This window comes from Hetaerina americana, unplaced genomic scaffold (assembly GCF_022747635.1).
Source record: "Hetaerina americana unplaced genomic scaffold, ioHetAmer1.1.p SCAF_30, whole genome shotgun sequence".
NCBI classification, from domain to species: Eukaryota; Metazoa; Arthropoda; class Insecta; order Odonata; family Calopterygidae; genus Hetaerina; species Hetaerina americana.
The window spans coordinates 1,137,456-1,160,216 of record NW_027286875.1 but is presented as its reverse complement, the minus strand read 5'-3'; the positions used below and the strand labels follow the sequence as shown (position 1 = coordinate 1,160,216).

The 22,761-nt window shown below is 39.7% G+C and overlaps 1 protein-coding gene across 1 annotated transcript in view; it reads left to right on the top strand.

The window, feature by feature from the left end:
• The first annotated feature begins 20,521 nt into the window (after positions 1-20,521).
• Positions 20,522-22,761, top strand: part of LOC139691172 (very long chain fatty acid elongase AAEL008004-like) — a 294,460-nt gene continuing 292,220 nt past the window's right edge. The window contains exon 1 of the mRNA XM_071588893.1: positions 20,522-20,551. The gene's annotated coding sequence lies outside the window, so the exon portion shown is untranslated. The remainder of the gene's footprint in view (positions 20,552-22,761) is intronic.

The window sequence follows — 22,761 nt, the reverse complement described above, 5'->3', positions numbered from 1 at the left end:
GTGAAGTGCTCTTCTAAATGTTGTTGTTGATGAAGAGTTTTTTATGCCATCCGGGAGAGAGTTCCACAGACGGCTTGCTGTAGCATGAAAAGATTTGTGATAGATTTCCGTGCGATGGTGTGGGACAAGAAGTTTATTATTACCCCTAGTATTTCTGTTGTGGATTGAGCTGATGAAGAGGAAATTTTTGTATAGATATTTAGGTATATGGTTTGAAAGTATTCCGTAGAAAAGTGAAAGAATATGTAAATGCCTGCAGCTTTCTAGCTTTAACCAGGATATTCTATTAAATGAGTTGGAAATAAATATATTATATAATATATTGTCACAAGAAGAGAATCCTATAGCCAATAAAAATAGTTCTCATACACAGATTAGTGACGACACCACTCAACAAACAATGCTATTTCAAAGAGTTGGAAAACATCAAACAAATAGCCATTAACAATGGATACACACCCCAAATTATAGACAAATTAGTTAGAAACAAAAAAAGAAAACTTGATAATAAACATACAACACTCCTACCACAACGGGAAGACAACAATAATAAATTTATCGCATTACCTTTCTACCCCACATTAACCCAAGGCCTTGATAAGGTCTTTAAACAAATTGGCACCAAAGTCACTCACTCTAACCGTAACACTCTTCTTACACATTTAGGGAACCCGAAAGACATAACACCACATTTAGACAAATCGGGTATTTACGAAATAACTTGCTCACACTGCCAACTCTCCTGCATTGGACAGACAAAACGTAATCCCAAAGTCAGATTTAAGGAACACATAGCACACTTTAAGAACGGACGTTTCGAAAGATCAGCTGTCGCCAAACACATTTTTGAAACTGAACACTCCATCACTCCAAACGACTTAACATTATTAAAACCGATACAACACTGTAAACTTGATGCATGTGAGAGTTTACACATTCACTTAAACAAGAATAAACTTATGAACAATGAACCAGGCATCATCAACAGTTCACTTTTTAACTTCATTAGGCAATTCAAAAATAGGCAGCCCCCTCCTAATAGCCACCACTCTTCCCCCACTCCTCCAAACTCCCCCCACCTACCGACCATCACTTACCCCCTCCCCCCTTACCCCTCCAGGTATATATACCCCCCCCCCCCGACCTGAACACCCACTTGACTTTGGACAGTGCCTAGTCTTCCAAATTCAAGGCCCCATTTGATTCTCTCCGTAGATGGTCACCAGCTGACCGAAATACCGGTATTGGAGTTCTTCTTAATTATTTTTATTGGCTAAAGGATTCTCTTCTTGTGACAATTTCTTCAACAGCCAATAGCTCCACATCCTCTATATAATATATTGAGTCAAAAGAAGAACAATGTGTCAGGAAGTGTTGCCAGTGACCGTGACTGTATTTCTGAGAGGCTACATACCAAGTGAGCATGTACATAATGTGTGGTCCATAGGAAAACACCTTCAAAATCATGCTTACCAATGAAATGTTTAATTTTGAATGATTGGTTTCAGCCATTACTATGAATGAAATTTCCATGAGACATTTTATAATATTAAAATTCTTATATTAGAATTAATTACTTTTATTTAAATTTATGTTAGAGGGGCATAATTTATTTTTAGCAACTATAAAGGGAACAAACACTTTTAAAATTGTATGTCCAATGTTTCATAAATTTAAAATTGCAGTTCATGCATACATACTTTTTTGGTTATATTTTCCTTTACATTCATTGAAGAGTTTTTGTTGTCACCCAGGAATTACTGGTGGGATACTTTTCAAAAACAACCTGTGTTTGCACAATGAAATGAATGACGCAATATTCAATGGTATAATTCAAGTACAATTTAGACATTTAATGTTAAGTTAATTCTTCTGTTAATATGTCTGATGTTAATGATCTTATGCAGCATTAGTGAGTCAATTTTTAGCTAATTTATAATCAATAGAATGTAAGGGTCCATTTTTCACTCATGACCTCTGCCCAATGATGTGACTCCTGAAAGGGCACAGTACTGAAGCCAGCTTAAAAAGGACAAAGAAATACAACCCAGATAAAATGCTTATTATTTCTTGTATTCTAATATTTAAAATTCCCTGACAAATGCTAATCAATCGGAACAATCAAATCCAATCAAATAAGAGAGACTTTTTTCTTATAAAAATCTGGTATTTAGAACTAGGACTCTTTTTCATTGGGATAATATTATGTGCCATATATGTCATTTCTTATTGCACTGGAGTGAACAAATTCTAAAATCAACTTTCAGAAAGTGATAAAAAAATTTTATGCCACCAAAAATAAATCAATTTTGAACAAATTATTTCTTATTTTTTAATTAAGTTAGAAGAAAAAACTTAAGTTTTACAGTTAGCTAATATGGCAAAAAAATGCTCTTTCTCCTACATCTTAATATTGAAAGAATGTGATAGATTTTCCAATTAATCATCCTCCAACTATTTTTAAATGTTGAAGTTATAAATAGCTCCATTGAATCATCAAGAGCAATATTCAAAATAATGGATTGAACCAAAGACCATTAAAGTAAACAATAGCAACAAACTCTTGGTATTGTTAGGATATATCCACTATATCAGGAAGGCCCTGGTGCCAATCCCCTTGAATCAAATCTGAGCCCTCCTTTAAGTTACAGTGCACTATACTCTCTGGGCTATCACATCACATGCTTACATATGTAATGTGATATAAATTTTTTAATAATTGCATGTACCTCGCATGGAATGATGCTTTATTTTTTTACTTATATGTAAAAAAGAATGTGTCATGCAACATAATCAGCAACTTTTATCAATTTTCATCCAGCCTATAACTCATGTCTGAAATTGTATTAATATTTCAACAGTTTAATGCACCCATGTGCAAAAGTGCAGACAAGTTGTTTGATTGAGGTTTGGAATGTGGATGAGAGATTTGTAGTGAATGATAGAAGTGGTTTGAACTTCTTAACAAAATGGCTTCCGCTTTGCTTTTTGTGATATTAGTATGCTTAGAAGCTCAGTGAATGGCCATTATAACCATGATGGCAAATGCAGTGCTAGTTATGTTGACAACTTCTTCAACAATTGAGGTGATGGTAGTAAATTCATAGCTCCAAATCTCAGCATGCCTAACAGCTCCCTACAACTGTATATTTGCTGTGTGCTGGCTAGCTAGCTCACTGCTAGGATTGTCTGTCAATATTGCAAGAAAAAAGCATCTTCTGTCTTGCCCTTCCATACTGAAATCTTTGAAATAATTTGGTCTGTAGATAATCTGTTGATTGAGCAATGGAATTACAAGGTCTGTCCTAAAAGCAGTATGACATTTATTCCCAGATAGATAGTCGCACGGGCAGCGGTTTATCTGGCTGGGTTCAAGGGAGGGGAGTCTCAGGAAAGGCTGGAGGCTGGTGGCAGTTGGCTCCCAGCCTTTGTGGAGTGTGGACCATTTGATTGAGAAACCTTCATTATGTGACCCCGTTACACTCCGTCATGAACCAGTTATTAAAACAGCAATGCGTCATCAAATTTTGCATAAAACTGGGCAAAACCAGGAAAGTGACTCATGGCATGCTCAAGGCAACTTATAGTGATAATGCCATGGGTAGATGGGGCATTTTTGAGCGGCGCAAGTATTTTAGGGTGGCTAGAGAAAATGTTGAAGACTTGGAACTTTCAGGATGCCCTTTCACCTGAAAAAGTGACGGAAATCTTGCAAGAGTGAAGGCCTTGTTGGACAGGGATCACAGATTAAGTGCTTGCATGGTTTTTGATGAACTTAGTATCCCTAAAAGTGGTGTGTATTGACTTGTGGCTGAAAACATGGGCATGAGAAAGGTGTGTGCGAGTTTGTGCCAGGAGTGCTCTCAGAGGAACCAAAGGAAACTCACACGTGATTCTGAGAAGAGCTTCTCGACCATGTAAATGAGGATTCAATTTTTTTAGACGATGCCTCACCAGACTTCTTCCTCTTCCCCCATCTCAAATCTACGCTGAAAGGATGTCACCACGGCTCAGTGGAATCATTGCAACAGGCCGTGGTGAGGGAGCTTAGTAACATTCCAAGTACCACCTTTCAGAAGGTGCAAGAGGCATGGAAAACCCACTGGCAGAGGTGCGGGGACATGCAAGGGTGCTACTTTGCAGACTTTTATGTGAATGTAGCAGTTCTGGCAATTCATTTTTTTTAATTGACTCAGTCCTCCTACTATTGGGACAGACCTTTTGTAATCAAACAAATAAAGGGAATAGTTAAATATGCATTTTTCCATGCAGTGAATCAAATTTTTTGTTGATTCTAAATTTTTCCAAAAATTTTATTCTTATTTAGCTCCTATCCTGACTTTTCCAGTTCTCAATCAGTTCCTTGACTTTTCCAGGGCTGGAATTGTCTTGGCAGTCACCCTGAATGATCATCATCATTCCCAGTGTGTATGGTGAGCATCATTTTGACACAGTATATGTATTTATATAACATTATATGTAAGGCAGAATTTTAGTAAAAGGTTATATCCAGGTATATATAACCTTTTTTTTAGTAAAAGGTTATATATTATATTAAAGGTAATTTTAGTAAAAGGTTATTCCATGTAAAAAGGCTTTAACAGTTACCTATATCACTGTTGGAAATCAAACATCAGAAAGAGGTTATCTACCCACAACTCTGGTGCATTGAATTTGTGTGTTAAAGGCTGAACGTAACACAAAGGTGATAAATCTACTTTCTGCTTTCATTTTAAACTTCATCTTTTTTTATTTTTTTTTTCTGTGGAGACAATGTTGTTTACAGTTTCCTTGAAATTGTTCCAGTAAGTAAGAATGAGGTAATGATAAACAATGGTGAAAAAAGTAGCCCCAAGGCAAATAAAATTCATCAGAAACCCCTTAATTGGTACCCCACCTAGTATAATGATGGATAGTTAGGTTACCTTTTGGAACAATTTATTATTTATTAAGGTGAGTATCTCAATAGAACCATAGTGAATGACATGGCAAGGCAGGCAGTGATGGCCAAGATTAATAATGCATACAGGAGGTATTTCAAGGGAAGTATCAATCATAGCAAGAGATTATATCAGATGGGTAAAAAATATGCAAAGACAATTATGACAGAAGAGAGTGAGAGAAGTGGTTCAGTCAAGTGAAGGGATGAGCAGCAGGATATTAATGGAAGCTGGAAGGTTTTAAAAAGGGCGATGAAGAGACAAGATACAGAAAGTTGTAAATGGCTCATTGGTGAAATAAAGAAAAACAACCTAATAACAGAGGTCATAAGTAGGAAACAGGCATGTGAGACTTACTTTGAGGACTTGCTAAATATACCTTGAGGGCTTGTTAAGCTCTGAGGAATATAGAAAAATTGAAAGCTAAATAATGGTGGGAAGTCCTAAGAGTGAGACAGCTTTAACTTAGAATTATGTAGTATATGTTTGGGAGTACATCAAGTCCAGAATATCAGATGCATTAATGGATCAGTGGTGAAAAGGTTAATAATATTGGGATTACAGGGTAGCATTGGAGCATATATGCTGTTTTACAAAACCTGGAAGGAGAAGGAAATGGTAAAGGAAAAGAAATAAGGGTATCAATATAGCATTGTCCAAGAAAGGTGATGGATAAAAATGCTCCTTCTACAGGGGCATTACAATAGTTTAACAAGTCAGCAAATTGCATGAATGAGTTATAGAAAGTAAGATCAGATCTGTGGAAGAAGCAAAGTTAGCAGAGGAACTGCATGAGTTGGAGTATGTAATGGAGGATTTACAATAGATCTGATTATCAGTCTACATCAAATGATGGAAAATACTAAGAACACAATAGGGAATCAAACAAGAAATCTTTTGATGATATTTAGAGGAGAGGGTATCAATGACATTGAGGAACCTTGGGGTAGAAGGAGATTTGGTTGAAATAATTAAGAAGTTCTGCAGTAACATCAAATGTAGATTAATGGCAGTAGTAATGATAGAATACTTAAGAAAAGAGGCATGATGAAGACAAGGAGTCTTGTCAACTTTTCATCTCAGTAATGAATGGAATTTTGCAGAAAGTCACATAGGAGGAAGGGTAAATAACATTAAGTTTATGCTGAGTGCAGATGATACATGTGTGCAGTGGCAGCAGAAACCTGCTACAGGACAAGATTAATTGGGATAGGAATGGCAAAAATTATGATATTCTGTTCTGACTAGGTGTGTTGCGGTAGGAGAGTCTTGGACTACTGATTGGAGGGGTCTGGGTTTGATTCCTGAGCGATTCTCTGGGCACCTGCAGCTCAACCCAAGCTCTGTGATTTTCTGGGAACCATATCTTCCTGGGAAACCATAACCAGCACAGGGAAAGGAACTGGCTCCCCTACCTTGGTGTGTGAATTTTCACCTTCGGGTTGATGACTGTGTTTATGGTTTTTTTATGGTTCAAACAAGAAAACAGTAAAGTGAGTAATGGTTATGAAAGAAAGAGTTTAAACATAAGGTTTAATTAAGAAGGAAGTTGAACAGTTAAAGAGGGCAGTAATGCTCAAGTGTATATATTCGAGTGGCATGATTTCAATGACAGACGTAGTAGATGTTCAACTAAGCAATAGGATCCAGGTGGGGAAAATTTCTACGAAGCAATCAAAGACTTCATCTGGAACAACAGAGTCAATCAATTATAATCATGCCAGGTAAATCATCAGAGCCAGGTAAATAATACCTCTCTATAATCAATTATAGACAGGTATTATTTACCTGGCTTAATTCTCTTTAGTATGGACATGTGGAGGTTAAAGTTGACACAAGGAGGAAGAAAAATGAAGGAATATCCCTGCAATAGAGATAATATTTCTTTGTTGCATGGCAAGTAAGATGTAGAGAAACAGAATAAGGAGATAAAAAAAATGAAATATGGAGCAGGTTGGAAAGTTGCAAGAAAGAGTAAAAGATCTGAGCCAAAGTGATTTTAAAACATTCAAAGAGTTAATGAGGTAGACTTCCTAATAAAAATATACAAGTTGAAACTACATTCAAATGACTAAGAGGTAGACCTACAAAGAAATCCATATTTATATTCATTCACATGGTGAATGCTGATGTCAAGAGGAGAGAAGGAGACTAATAGACTGGGAAAAGGAAAAATATGAAGATGGGAAATGGTGTTGAAGCTTTTTATGTTGACCTTTTAGATAAATTCAATTGCAGGATTAAAATTCAAGAGATATGATTACATAAACAACTAAAGTTTACTGGGAACAGTGGTTCAAAGCTTGTTTAACTTCAATCGCATTTTGATCACAAATCACTGCAGCAAAAATTATCACCTAAAATCAATGCTATTTCGTAACTGAGTTGTCTAGCATGTCAAGTTAATTTCCAGTCCATTGTAGATATAGCATTAAGGTTAAGTGTACTCATTGCAAGAAGGTATTTTCCTTCAGGAAATTTTACTGATACTTTTCAGTGGCTAGATGAAAAAATGAATCATAATCCGCCTAAAATTAGTAAAGGTACTGCAAATACCATAGGGAACCATAGTCAATTTCTGTAGACTCCCTACACTCCCCAACAAATATGTTGTAAAATTTTTAAATGGAAGTTTTCTGCTATAAACAATGTTTCAAACTTACGAAAAAATTCAAAATTCATTTCTGAAATAATATTTTGATTTTTAATTTAATTATTTGAAACCCAGAACAACCGATTTACACGTTTGATATTAATAATAAAATTCATATGAGGCGGTCATTTTGAAATTTGGTGGAGCAAGGTAGTCGACTGGCTGTAATAGTTTTTAATAAAAACGCTAGATGTCGGTATGCTCGGTGTGAAAGGCAGTATTTCATTGAATTTTGCGTGTTTCGTCGTTTCGAATTCAAAGTAAGTTTGTATCACTTTGTATTTTTACCATTTATTTCCTCACATGTTTGCGTAATGTTCTTCGTGCACATTGTGTGCTCGTGCATATGTCCTTGATGATTTCTGATTTTTCACATTCTTAATGTTGTACTTATATAATATTGTGTATATTCTCAGTAAAGGGTGGCGATAGTAGCTTGGTTTGTGATGATATAATGATGATTTTGCCATATAGGAAACCTTTTGTTATATTATTTTCATGTACAATTTCTTCTTCGTATTCTGAGAACACTCTTGTGATAAGTACCAACTGGAAGTTCTCCATTTTCATCTGCCCTGAGCATCTTTCATGTCTTCGTAGTTTCTTTCTTTCTATAATCTGTTAGCATTCCAAATTCTCTTTCTTTTTATTCTCTTCTTCCCCGCCATCGTCCTTCTCAATAGTATAAAACTGTATTCTACCAAATATTTCTTCTGTGGTAGCTGGATTTGAAAAAATCATTCCGTTGCAGAATATATTTGTAATTAGCCATCCTAGGGATCTAATTTAATTAGTTTTTCAGTTGGTACGTTCTCGGAAAAATTCTTGTATGTGGTAGTCATGGGGCTAAACTGCAGTACATTTTATTTAATTAACTCCTGAAAACGCTTGATGTCCCCATGTAGCTCCGATTGTATTGTCATTATCATGGAGTTTATACATATATTATATTCGTGGTCGTTGTTATGCTAAATCCAGCTTTAGGCGCTTCACTTGTTCGTGCTGACATCATTTCAGGACGACTTTCTATAAGTGAAGCTAACAATTACGCTCTATTTCGCGTCAGCAACGGCCTCTGCGCTATTCGTTTGCTTTCAGAATAGAAAGTATTTCTAGTGATGTGTCTAGAAAGCATTCGATATGAGGAAGCGGGCAGTATTCCAGTGGTTAATAATTGAATTACTTACTACTCGTGGCAGCTTTTATTCCATTGTTTTATTATTACAGTACATTAACATAGCTAACATTTTGTTTCGATTGGCTCTGACTATCCTGCATGGTAGCAACGTGAGAGATATGCGTATGCGTATCATTTTCAAGTCATGTTTATTTACAAGATGTTAAATTTCCCTCCCCTGAATATCCATAAGATATAATCTATCAGGTATCTATCTACACGGTGGCTTTGAAAAGCTTCCATTTCAACCTACTTAATTCTGATCTCGAGCGCTTGAATAATACTTTCCCTTTCTCCAAAAGCTGATTAATTTTCTGGAAAAGAAATTAGTAAAAACAGTTTCCATAATAAGTACCTAGTCTAAAGTAAGAGACTGTCATTCATACGGTCTTCAATTTAATGAAAAGTACTCTCTGAGGACATATGTTGAGTTTATTTTAAAAGAAGGACCGATACCTTTTATTCACGGGTCTCGTATTTGGACAAAGCGGTGCGGGGAGAGAGAAGACCGTGAAAACACGTTTTTTCAGTCATAGAATGATTTTTTTAGGATATAATAGAATCACCTGATTAAAACCTGAACTGATTGAAGGGAAACATAGCAGTTTCAGGTTTAACTTTGTGGTATTCCTTCAATATGAGGGTAAAAAGAAACTTAACAATTCCACCAAAAAGATTTTAATATTTCACTGTGAAATATTAAAATTTTTTGGGTGAAATTGGTAAGTTTCTTTTTACCCTCAGGATTTATGGGAGGTCGAGAATGTGAATTCCTTTCATTGACGTGGAGATGTATTGAGATCCTGGAACTTAATATTTTTTCTTAGTGGGACAATTATTTTTTCTGGGCGTTCATGAAACAATGAACATTGTTGAACTGTAGTGGAGGGAACTTCTGGCGAGTCTGACACAAATTGTCAGGTCGACTTATCTTTTTTTAGTTTAAAAAAATGTCTTCATTACTAAATTTGTGAATTCTATTTTGCGAGAATTTCTGTGGGTATTTCATTCCTTATCATTTGCAAATATAGCTATTATTATTATCATTCGGTAATCTACCGGTTAAGGTAGGTTTTTGGATGGACAAAATTACTAATTCCACAATTTGTGGCCCCTAGCAAAACACAAAATCCCACTCTGCATCAGGTCACGCTTCATCTCTGAGTACTTTCTTCCTCCCTTCATCCCGTCCAACATCTCTATCCTGTTCCTTCCCTTTCCTCGTTTGCCTAACATTCTCCCCTCAATCACAGTCTTCAACATCCCACTGCCGGTCAATACACCCTCATCCACTTTTCCTGCCTCCATAGGATTTCTCCCAACAAACCCCTCTTTTCGCCCACCATACCAAGTACTTCCTCATTTGTTTTCTTCTCTGTCCATTTCACCTTCTCCATTCTTCTCCACACCCACATTTCAAAAGCCTCCAGTCTACGTCTATCCTCCTGCTTCAATGACCACATTTCCGCGCCGTACATAGCTACGCTCCATATCAAAGTTTTTACCAGTCTTTTCTTAACATCCTTACTCAACGTCCCTGTCATCAACTCCCTCCTCCTTGTGAAAGCCTCTTTGCCTAGCGCAATTCTTCTCCTTACGTCCCTACTACTTTGACCGTGTTGGTCCAAAACACTACCGAGATACATAAACCGTTCTACCTGCTCTGGTTTTTGCCCTCCTATTTTTATGTTTAGCTTAGCCTTTTTCTTTCTAGAAAATTGCATAACCTTTGTTTTATTAATATTGATTCTCATCCCATACCTGTCGCACTGAATTTACAATTCACTAAGCAATGATTGCAGCCCCTTGGCTGACTGACTAACTAAAGCTTGGTCATCAGCAAACCTAACTGATTTTACGAATTCCCCGCCCACTTTCATTCCTACCTCCAGTTCATCCCATGCCTCTTTGATCATTTCCTCTGCATACAGGTTGAACAGCAACGGTGATAATGGGCAACCCTGCCTTACACCTCTCCCTAAAACTGCCCATCCGGACTCAGCGTTTCCCACCCGCACCTGGGCAGTCTGAGACATATACAGGTTGCGGATTAGCCTCCTTTCCCTCCAATCTATTCATATTTTCTGCAATATACTCATTAGTTTTTCCCAATTCACTCTGTCGAAAGCTTTTTCGAAATCTACGAAACAGGCAAATACCTCCTGGTTGTGTTCTATATTCCTCTCGATTAATAATCTCATTACTGCAATGGCATCACGCGTACCTCTCCCCTTCCTAAACCCAAACTGATCATCCCCTAAGTAATCATTTGCCCTACTCTCTATCCTTTTGTTTATGATCCTGAGAACAACCTTAGCTGCGTGGGATATCAAACTAATTGTCATGTAGTCCTCAGATGACGTGGCCTTTACCTTTTTCGGAATAGGAACTAAAACTGATCTCACAAAGTCTTCCGGCCAGATTCCCTCCTTATGAATACTACGAATGAGCTCATATAGCCTCTTCCTCCCACATTTTCCTAAGCATTTCAATAGTTCCGCGGGAATGTTATCCACCCCCACGGCCTTATTTAGTTTCATCTCCCTTAATGCCCTTTCGATCTCATCGTCGAGTATGCCTGGACCGAAGCTATCTTCCTCTACGTCATGTTCCTTTTCTGTCTAACTTTGTTGGCCTAAATTCTTTACTATACAGTTCTTCTATATACTCCTTCCATCTCTCTTGGATCTTTCCTGTGTCAACTATTACCTTACCCGCCTTCAATTCACGGCATTCGACCTAATAACTCTCGTTTTTGGACAGCCCATAACGCCTTTAATCTTCTACGTATCGCGAGAACCTCCTCCTGCTTGACCTGCATTATATCCTTCTTCATTTATCCGTAACTTTTACTTGCTTTCGTGATGTCTACAGGTGAAAGACCTATTCCCTTCTTTCCCCCAACCCGCATGTTCCACATTCTATCTTCTTTACATCCTTCTGCATCACACTATCTTTCAATATTTCTTCCATCCACCTTCTCCGCCTATATCTTATTTCTTCCAGCAACTTCCTCTCTTCGCCTCACCTGTTTCCGTCCATATTACCAAGGGAAAATATTTGAGTTAGTTTTCCGTTATTTTTGCATAATTCTATTCGAATATTCTACATACTCCTAATTTTTCTTGTCATAGCAAATATATGTAGGAAATCTTATGATAATTAATCATAATATTTTCATGTGCAAATTAACGTTGATCATGGCTACTTCACAGCCATATTACACTCCTATCTGCCACCTATTGTGTGAACATTATGCATTCTTTACTTATAAGAATTCGCTTACCTTGTATTCCCAGGAATAAGCACGCTTGATGACTCTGTTTCTATCGTATTATGTACAGAAAGTAATTTTCCTTTTCCTAAAATACCAAAAATTTATTAGTATTTACCGATTAAGGAAGGTTTTGGGTTGACGCAAATTTAAAACCCCCACATTTTTTAGCCTCGCCCAAGACGCAACGTGAACCCACACTACAGTAAACCCTTCTTCAATTCTTCATACTTTCCACCTTCCTTCATTTCGTCCAACATGCCAATCCTTTTCCACCCTATTCCTCCCTTTCCTTAAGTTTTTCCCTCTATCGTAGTCTTCGACAAATTATTGGATATCAAAATGACTTTCATCCACCTTTCCTGCCTCCGTTGGATTTCCCCGAAAAACCCTTTCTCCTCCCCCAGCGCGGCTAGTATCTCTTCGTTTTTCCTTTCCCCCATTTCATCTTTTCCATCCTTCTCCATAACCACTTTTCCAAAGCCTTCAATCAACGCCTGCCATCTTGTCTTTATGATCAAGTTTCCGTTTATCATAAACACGCTAAATATGAAAGTTTTCACTTATCTTCTTTTAACACTTCAGAGATAGGTAAACTGTTTGATCTCCTCTAGTTGCTGCACTCACATTTTAACGTTTAACTTAGCCTTCCTCCTGAAAAATCTATAAAATTTGTATAGTTTACATCGACCTTTATCCCATACTTATCACCCTGATTTTCTAATTCAGTTAGCATTGGTTGTAACCCCTTGTTGACTGGTAACTAATTCTTCATCAAGCGCCAATAACTGATTTTATGGATTCATCATCTACCTGCCCTTCAATCTGCCTCAGTCCTTTCCCATGCCTCTCTTACCATTACCTCCGGATATATATGGAAAAGAGAAGGTGATAGTGGATATCCCTGTCGTACACCTCTCCATGAGACTGCCCATTCTGACTTTACATCCGCCACTTGTGCGTGAGCAATCTAAGACATGCACCGTTTGCAGCGAAGTCTACCATCCCTCCAATCTGCATCTATGTTTTGCAATGCATGCCCTTATTCCTCCGAATCTTATCTATCGAACGCCTTCTCGAAATCGACGAGACAAACAAATACATCCTAATGGTACTCAATGTTCCTTTCTGATGACCTCATTATTGCTATGGCATCACGCGTGCATCTCCACTCTCTGAACCCAATCATCCCCTCAAATTATTGATAACATTATTAGTTGTCCTCCTCTCTATCTATCATTTTATTAATTATCCAAAGTATCACGTCAGCTGCTTCCGAAGTCTAACTTATTGTTCTGTAGTGCTCACATATGGCTGCCTTTGCGCTTTTTTAGAAGGGAGCTAACGCTGATCAATCGAAATCTTCCGACCAAACCATTATTAAGGCCTACAGGCCAACAAGTAACCATATGGAGGAAGAAATAGAGTATATGATCAAATAAAGGAAATTATTGCGTGCTCCTGGAAGGAGAGATTTGATAGTGACGAATCATTTTTGAGGAAATAATTGTTTAGCTTAAAAATAGTAGCCTGTCCTTAATTACTCTTTCATCAGCAAAAATATTACTTCCTTGAAGTGCATCCTGTTGTTTCTTTAGATGAGATATCAGGCAATATGTCGTCAGAGGGTAATTTTATGTTAACCATCAAATTTTCCTCAAATAATTCATTAATGAATATTATGCACTTGATATGCCTTTAGTCTGACTCATGAAATTATTTCTGATCGAGCTACATTTACCTAGCGTTTATGTTTTTGAGTGAATAGTGTAACATCTGCCATCGTTTTCTGAAATTAATTTAGGTCATGTGATATATTAATGCATTACTGATAAATGATCAAGTAGTTTCTCGAGTACAGTTGCTCGTACGATCAATGAGATGATTTCCTCTCCACTCGTAGTCATCCGTTTCTCAGAAACAACTTCGTGTATTTCAACAGGATGTAGAGCATATTTTCGCAATAGATCGGCCACCACAGTAATCAACCCGAAGGCTGATTTGATGGGTTAGGTGAGAGTACAAAAAATACTAAGTCCAACGACGTCTATGAAATTCACACACCAGGGTAAGTGGAGGTCTTATTCCCTGAATATCCTACCTCTACCATAATTACCCATCTATTCCAAATGACGCAAATGACCTCACCTGTCATTTGCCTACCCACAACTGACTACAGACTACTCGGATTACTACTCGGATACTATTCGGTACCACTCGAATTCAATACCGTTTGCTACTAATGAAGTACAAGTATCTGCTGTCTTGATTACTTTTCATAGCCAGGAAAATGTTACGGAATGCCCTTCAAGATACACGCATGGTCACGTTGGACCATAGTAGCATACTCCAAATGGAAATCACGTCTTTGTGGTATAGGAGCAATAGACTTTCAACTGGGGTCCCTCCCTGTTCGCCGCCGTCCCGTTGGCTAAAGAGCACGCGCCCCCGGATGACGCATCGCAGGGCCCCTGATCCCCGCCACACGCTAAAAGATGCGGGTAGAGGAGGAGAAGGGAGCTTCCCTCCTCCCCCCAACCCTAACTCTCTCCCGCTTCCCCCTCTCCCGACCTCACCCCCGGCCTAGTTAAGTTTGCGGCATCGGTGCGTGGTGTTCCTGCCCCGCTCTACCCCCGCCCCCGGGGGCCGTCGCCCCGATCCTCTACCCCTCCCAACACTTCATCCGCCTTCCAACCCATGTTTGCTCAATTCATCCACATCACATAAATGCCCTGCCTTCCTCCGAAAGGGTGTAAGGGCCTTCATATCTGCTGTGCGGAGCCTGAACTCCTCAGGGACGGTAATTCATTTTCTGAAGCGTTCGAGCAGGGTTACGCCATTATATATAGGCTCAGTAAGGCCCAAATGCTACACTGTACGGATATTGACCGGAGGGTCTTGAGTTCAAATCTGAAGGTGATTTCCTTGGACGGTTCAAGCGGTGCAATTTTCTGGTATCAAAAAATTCTTGGGAAACCGAACGGTGGCAAAGGAAAAGGAACATAATGTGCGAATTCCACTCACCTCGGGACTTGGCTCCCGGTGAGCCCCACTCTCGCCTATTAAAATCAATCTTGGGTCGATTGCTGTGTTTTTTCACGCAGGAGGAAAAAAATTGAAAGGAAAACAAGGTCAACGTGTCACATATGTCGGTATATTGTTTAGGTATCGAGTGCGAATTGTATGTAAATGTGAACTAAAACATTCTTCTATTTTTTATTTGTGTATCTTTTCTGTGTTATATGGCACACATTTCCACATGGCGTATAATCGCCACAAAGATATCCATTTTACACTTGGAACTAATCTTTCTTCTTCTGATCTGCTCTTCGTGACTGGAGAGAGAATCATAGTACATCCAATAAGTCCCCCTTCTCTTAGATATGTTTGGAAAATCCTGCTAACTTCCTTTGAACTTCATTGAATTCCAAATGAAGTGCAAATAATTTCAGCAAAATATTTCTGAACATGGGTGCACTGACGTGAACTTATGACCCTCCTTTACTCCGTCATTGTCCATTAGTCACTCGCACGATTAGTATTGCTAGCAATCGTCCCGCAGTTCTCTCCAGTCCCTTAAAAGAGAGCTGACACCGCCACTTCTCTCCTGCAAGTGCCCCTATCCCCTCTTACCGCGACCCCTATAATTTGAGGGTGATATTGGTTTATGGCGCCCTCACTCGTGTCTATACTTCAGATGAGTCAAACCAATAATAAGCCTGCGATGCTCTGGGGCTCGAGAACCTTTTGATCTTGTGATCGGACTTAGTAGATGAACGACACAGAGCGTGTTTCATCCGCCGCGTTCTGATTATTTTAATTCAAGTAGCCAAGCAGAGTTGTCGTATGCTTGCACCCCAAGTGCGTGTTCCCACATGAGACGTGTTGATCAATTATTTTTCGCCCACGCGCGGCACATCGGCCGATCCGACCACGATCGAAAAATCAGAGAAATGAGTCGACGCCGAAGCCTCTAGATTTTGTTGGGATTGCTTTCTGTCTCCATAGCAACTGCTTTAAGGTGCCCTCGCCATAAACAATCCCTTGAGTTCTTTTTCCGTAGTGAAATACTTTCCCTTTGTTCCCTTCATGAGCAATCGGGTTATTGCGATTTAAAAACTTTCACTGTTTGGTTGTTTGCAATTGAGTTTCTTGCACCGATGAGGCAAGCCTCATCGGTGCAGTCGTGCCGTAGGGGAGTGTAAATATTGGTTAAACATTTTCATACAAAAATGTCGAATTACCCCGTCAAATTCATGTTGAAAACATGTATTCCTCTATTCATACCATTTTTTTTTAAAATTTTTCAATGTATATTTTAGTTATCTCTCTATGCCTTAGACATGAATTTCCAAAGAAGCTGCGGGAGATGCCGCAACAGTAACTTTTAACGGAGTCATCCGCTAATGTGCATTTCAATGCAACAATTTCAGAGTGTAAAAATCATTCGCCTTAACTGGGATCCCAGTCAAAGCGAATGATTTTTACACTCTGAAATTGTTGCTTAGACATGAATATTTCGATAATAACATATTTCCATTTCTTCGGGAAATATATCGTTTTCATTGCTCGCTGGTGGAGGGTGTCTTATCTTCAAACTTCTCTTCTTCTTAACCGTGTTCTAATCTCGTGCAGTTAAGTTTAGGTGACTTATGAAAGTACATGGTAAAGACGTTTGTTCTCCATAACTAATAATGAAATAAAAAAACACTTTATTTCATTCCATCCTGTATACACCTAAAAACATCTCATGTGTGGATAATATTTATATCTTCATAGGTATTCAAATTTCGCTGTCGAGAGTCATAGCCTGAAAGTTTATTTCCGTTCTCAACGTGGGCCGCTCCTTGGGGCGTGCGCAGAGAATGGCACGGCTCTGCACGACTGATATGACCCTCTTCACGGCGCAGTCAGAAAATCGTGGAATTTTCTTGAAATGAATTCCGAACGTGAAAAGCGTTGTGGTATACCACTGAGTTTAAACATTCAGTCCGAGAGCACTTTAATTATTTGGTTGCTAGCAATGAACCCGAATGAATCCACCTTTCATGCTCGCATTCTTCTACATTTGATAGCGTAGCAACATTATGTCCAGCTGATCGTCATCGATGATGAAATGAGTGGTGAAATATATTAATTACTCTCCGCTAACAACTCTGGCTGACCTACGTGAACTCATTTCACCCATTTCTGGAGCTTGGACTCAGCCGTTGGCTGAACTACCGTCTCTGCTAGATGCACCCATTGCGTAATCGCATGCTCAATTCTAACTGCTCCGAGAGTCAATGCCACTTATGCCATAATATTCCATATCAGTCTGCGCTTAACTCAAGTGCATAGGACAATACAGGGTGGAACGACATATTAGATCAAATGAAGCACCCATGTTACCGTCAATTTTGAAAGAAAGTGTATGCACTTTTTATACGTCTCGGCAAGTACTTATGAGCGAACAGTAATCGTCACATGGTTCATAAAAATGGTGGACTGGGGATTTCTGGAAACAATATGATTTAATTAAAGGGAAAGTACTTAATCAATCTAAATTAGATAATATAAAGGTGGGCATAGGGGAAATATTTCTAGCCCCGCATTATATTGATAGACGAGACTAAAGCGCGAAGCTCAAGGAAATATAGTAGACTGCCGAACAAAAGGTTTCAAGGAATCCTTTTTCTATGCACAAGTCTTGGCCAGAATAGATGACATATCGTTTTACTATTTCACTTGCCGAAAGTTATATAATGTCCAATGTCAATCATCATCAATTTCATTGATGGCTGGAGACCTAAAACCACCTGCCACACGCCCTCGTGGTGACTTATAGAGTGAAATTTATAAGTAGATTCAACTCATGACTATTACCTTCAGGTGGAATGAAATGATAATGCACTGTCGGCAACTAACGGTGACTTAAAACACAATCAAATACCTAGGAAGTACTACGCGTACGCGTAAAAAAATCGGAGTTCTACGGAATTTTTGTGTAGGAGGCTTAATGTTTCGAATTTAATGGGTCATTTAGCCGACTCGTAAGTTCACTTCGTGCTGGAATCCCGTGATCTAGCTGCCATGCGTTATTCGGTGCACAAAATACCGCAGAGGAACTTATATTGCTCCGTAGAAATTCTCTTATCCTGAAACTGACACAGAGGTACATATTTCTGCCGACACACATTCCTCACCCCCAGCAAAGGAGTCCCGGAGCGTGCGCCGCCGGTCGGTCGGCTGCTCTGTGCCTGTCGGGAGAGGCGTTCCTATCCTCGCGACTGGAGCCGCGTTCTCTGCGAGGGCGCGTAGGCGTGAGAGAGCGTGCCAGGCGTTAAGTACACCCCGCGCATATGCGACCCGACCTCTCTCCCTCCTTCCCCGCCGCAACTCGCCCACATCCTCCCTCCCTCCAAGTGGGGCGGCCCACCCACCGCCTGGCGGCCACGAAGCCCCAGACGAGCAGCCCTGATCGCTCCCCGTGGGTGCCTTCCTCTCCCGGGATGAGGCACCAATCGGGGGTGCTGCGCATTCAAGAATGAGGTCGTTCGCTCTGATACGAAACCTCAGATTTACTTCTGAATTAGCAATTATTTCAGGCTATGTAAAATGAACGGTCAAAGAATAGGACTTCATCCCCTTTCCCTTCCCGTCCTCTTCCTCTACCTCGGCAGGAAAATCCGTTGGAGATTAGATGAAGAATATGTACTCAATTTTTGAATTAAAAGTTGATTGATTAACTAGAGGTTGATTTTGAACCCTTCCTGAAAATTATGCACCACCATTTCGCAACGTCTTAGCCTAATGACGTATTTTTGCATATCGTAAGCGTCTCCCTGTGCTATATACGATACACTCCGCTAATTCCTACCTTTGCTCTTTTTTATCTTTATTCTTTCATGCCGTCCAAAGTCCCTCTTCTTTTCCTTTCCCCTTCATCTTTCACCAAACATTTTTACTTCTGCAACAGTCTTCAAAATTTCAGTACCGTTGAGAATCTCATTCCTTCGCTTTATTTGGTATCATTGACTTTCCTTAGCTTCCTCTCTTTCACTCTCATGTCTAGCATGTCTTCGTTTCTATCCTTTCTGTTCATATTATTCTTAATTCCTCTCCATTCTCAAATCTCAAAAGTCTCCAGTGTACGATCGTCCTCTTTTCTCAAAAATCACATTTCAGTAACAAACGACACTCTGCTCCACAATGGAATCTTTAATGCTCGTTTTTTCTTTGATTCTTCACTCGAAGATCCCTGCCATCAATTTCTTTTATTTATATCTTCGCGGGCGCAAATATTTTCCTAGTACCCTCATCACTTTACCGAATTACATCCAAAATACTGCTCAGATGGATGTAATGATTCACTTGCTCAAATTTAACCCCTTTTTATTTTATGCTAAATGTAACTTTATTTAATCTCGAATTTGCTAGATCAACAGATACGATGCATATATAATGATTTATGGTTTACACTTTCTCGCCAAATCAGCCAGCCGCCTAGTCATAAAACGAAGACGCAAATACCAATAAGTCACCGCCCACTCGAGGATAACAGATATAGTCGCCAGATAATTTCTCCGGCGGCGTCCCCGAAGTCGAAGACCAAGGGGCAATAATGGATTGCTCGACATTCTTTTGGCCAAAGTTCGGCACGGCAAAGTAGACGCCCCACCCTTGCCATACGATGAAAAAGGCCTGTTACGTAATCAGCATCGGTCTGCCACCTTCGGTTAAGGACAGCTTTAGCTATACTGTTCACAATGTCCGTCGAATTTCTTCCATCTCACGTCATACTGCTCCCAAGATGAGTCAAGTGTGAAAGCCGAAGAGAAACAAAATTCACTTCCTTTGAATTACTCCATTGATAAAAAAGTATTACTTCTTAGAGAACGTATCATATGTTTTCATCCTGGGGAAGTGTAAAGGGAGAGAAATTGGCTCCATACCCTTAAGTTTGAGTTTCGCGACGCAATGCCTAGTACGAGGACAATATCAGGCTTGGTCGCCGGCAGCTATCTCATTGCGAGGGAAAGTATAATTCCACCAGCCAGTGCACTAAGGAAAATGAATTCTCTACATTCGCAGTTATCCACCTCCGAGTCTCAGGCAAATATCTGGATCACTTATTACTATATTTATAATTTACAGTGGACCGGTGTGCACCCTCCCCCATCGGAATGCCATGGTGAGGAAGGTGTGTAAGGGAAGAATTTGGAGAGCTCGCTGTCGCCTTCTCGCGAGGGTGTTTCCCTGAGGAGATCGAGGAGGAGGGGAACGGGGTTGGAAGAGGCTCCTTATTTTTCACCAATTCTTTCTCCCTGCAAACCACTCGCCTCCATTCCATCTTCCTTCTCTTCTTCCCCCCCACCCGCCCCTACCCACCCTCTCCCACTCGACTTCCTCGGGGTTTCGTGTGGAAGAAAGAAGTGGACTGTGGAATGGGACCAGGGACCGGCTCTCATCTGTCTCGCATCCATCCATCCCCCTTCCCGCCTCACCTAAAGCCCACACCCCACGAGGTACGTCACCTTCTCTTTTTAACATTTAAAATTTTTCTCCCTTTCACCGTCGCGACCCGCACGAACCGACCGTTCGGGCTGCAGCAGGCTGGTCGTCCACCCCGCCGCATTTTTCGGCGCCGTACCCTTTTTATTGTGTGCATCTGTATTGCTGCCGCCGGGGTATGTGACGGTTCGGCCCACCGTGAAACCTCCTGGTGATATGGCCGGGAGGAAATTAGCAGTTTGAGATTAGAAATTATAAATCGCAGCAAGTAAACCAAAACTAAGTAGGTCATCAGAGATCTGGCGGTCTTTTATGCTTACACTTCATCAAGGGTGTTATTCATTACAGAACCATTAGAAAAATGCTCACAGATATACATGTATTCAGATAAAAACCACAGTTATTAACCCGAAGGTCTGTTTGGAAGGCGAGGGTAGTGCTCATCTAGTGTACGAAAGCACAACGGCGTTTGGAAGTCACACATCAGGGCAGGGGGGCCTTTCCCTGTCCTTGGGGGCCTATATTTTCCCGGTGCCGCCTATTGTTTCCCAGGAGAAATATCTTGTATCCAATACATTATACAGCTCCAGTGAAGTAGCGGGTGCCCAAAGGCGTGCCCAGGAATCGAATCCGGGCCCTCCGGTTAGGTAGTCCAAAGCTCTACCACGTCCCCTATATTCACAAAATATTAAATTATTACAAATAAAGTTTATTGTAGATGTCGTTAAATCATGTCATTTTTAATCGTGAGCACATAGTACAATTTGAATTTCATTTCCAACTAGTTTATATTCGATTAATGCTTAGGCGTTGCCCTCACTCACGACATCTCATGGGTGAAACATGTAGGGGAATATGTGGAGAAGCTAACAAAACAACAGGATTTATTTGAAGACAATTGCGTAAATGTGATGGAAAAGTTTAAGAGAAATGTTATCTTTTGCTGGTTAGGCCTTATTTTACTGCTTATATATGGGCTCGTTTATAGAATTTGGATTGATTAACGAATTGGATCGCGTGTAGCGTAGAGCAGCTAGGTTTTTAAAACGTAGGTATGACAAACTGACTAGCGTATCAAAGTTATTAGAGGAGCTAGGCTGGGGATCACTCACGGGACGAAGGTTAAATTAAAGATTAAATCTCCTGAGCTGTTTGATTTTTGGGTACCTGAACTTACTGGGTAACCATAGAAGGCACAGGGAAAGTATCTTGCCCACTACCTTGATGTGTGAATTTCACAACGTTGGGCTCAGTATTGGGTGAACTCTACCATCACCTGCCAAACGTGCGGGTTGATTACTGTGTTTAAGGTTATAATCCCTGAAAATAGTGGTCCTCAAAGGAACTTTTTCTTGTGCTATATTTTCCATCTTTTAATAGGCTACGATGCTATTAATTTAATTATGTGGTAATGGTCGAAAATATTACTGAGCTTTTCATGCATGAAATAATTTACTGTAATTAAAATATAAATTATATTGGGCAAAAATTATTATATTCATCGCCTACGTAATCATAGGTTAATTACGATTAAGAGGTAGGTTTTCCACTGTCCCGAGCAACTCATTACCTATCGCTGTAGACTTTCTCCTGCATTAATTCTGCTTTCTACTGTTCTTCAGTTTTTCTTACTTATGGAGTACATTAATCAAAATATGAAATGGTTATGCAACGCAATTATTTAGATTAAATTATGAAGGAGGAAAAGAGGATATAATAAGTTGTACCGAAGCATTACCTTATGACGCGTTAATGTTTCGTTCAATTTTGCGTCTTGGAATTCCTTTATCTTTGCTTACCGCTTTCAATGATATTTCGCGTAATTTTCCTTCTGGGATAAGTGCGAATATTCATTTTTATTTCGTGGAATAAAATTTGATTTACTTTCTTTAAACTTTCCCCAAGTAAAATTTACAATAGCTGATACAATTAAGGCTTCGAAGAAAGGAACGTGAGTAAGAAAGTGATGCGGATTAAATAAAAATTCAAACCATCGGACTGAGTTTTTGAACCGCCGCATATAGTTGTTTGGGCGCGGGAGCAGCCCTGTCGAAAAAATAAAACGAGGAAAATAGAAAAGCCACGCCGGCGACGGCGCCTTTTCGCCGCCCTAACGATGGAAACGGCGGGGTTCAGCCCTCTCCCGACACGCTGCTTGGCTCCCTGCCTCCCTCCACTCCGCTCACTCGCACGCGTTCCTTTCTTTTTTTATTTCGCCAATTTT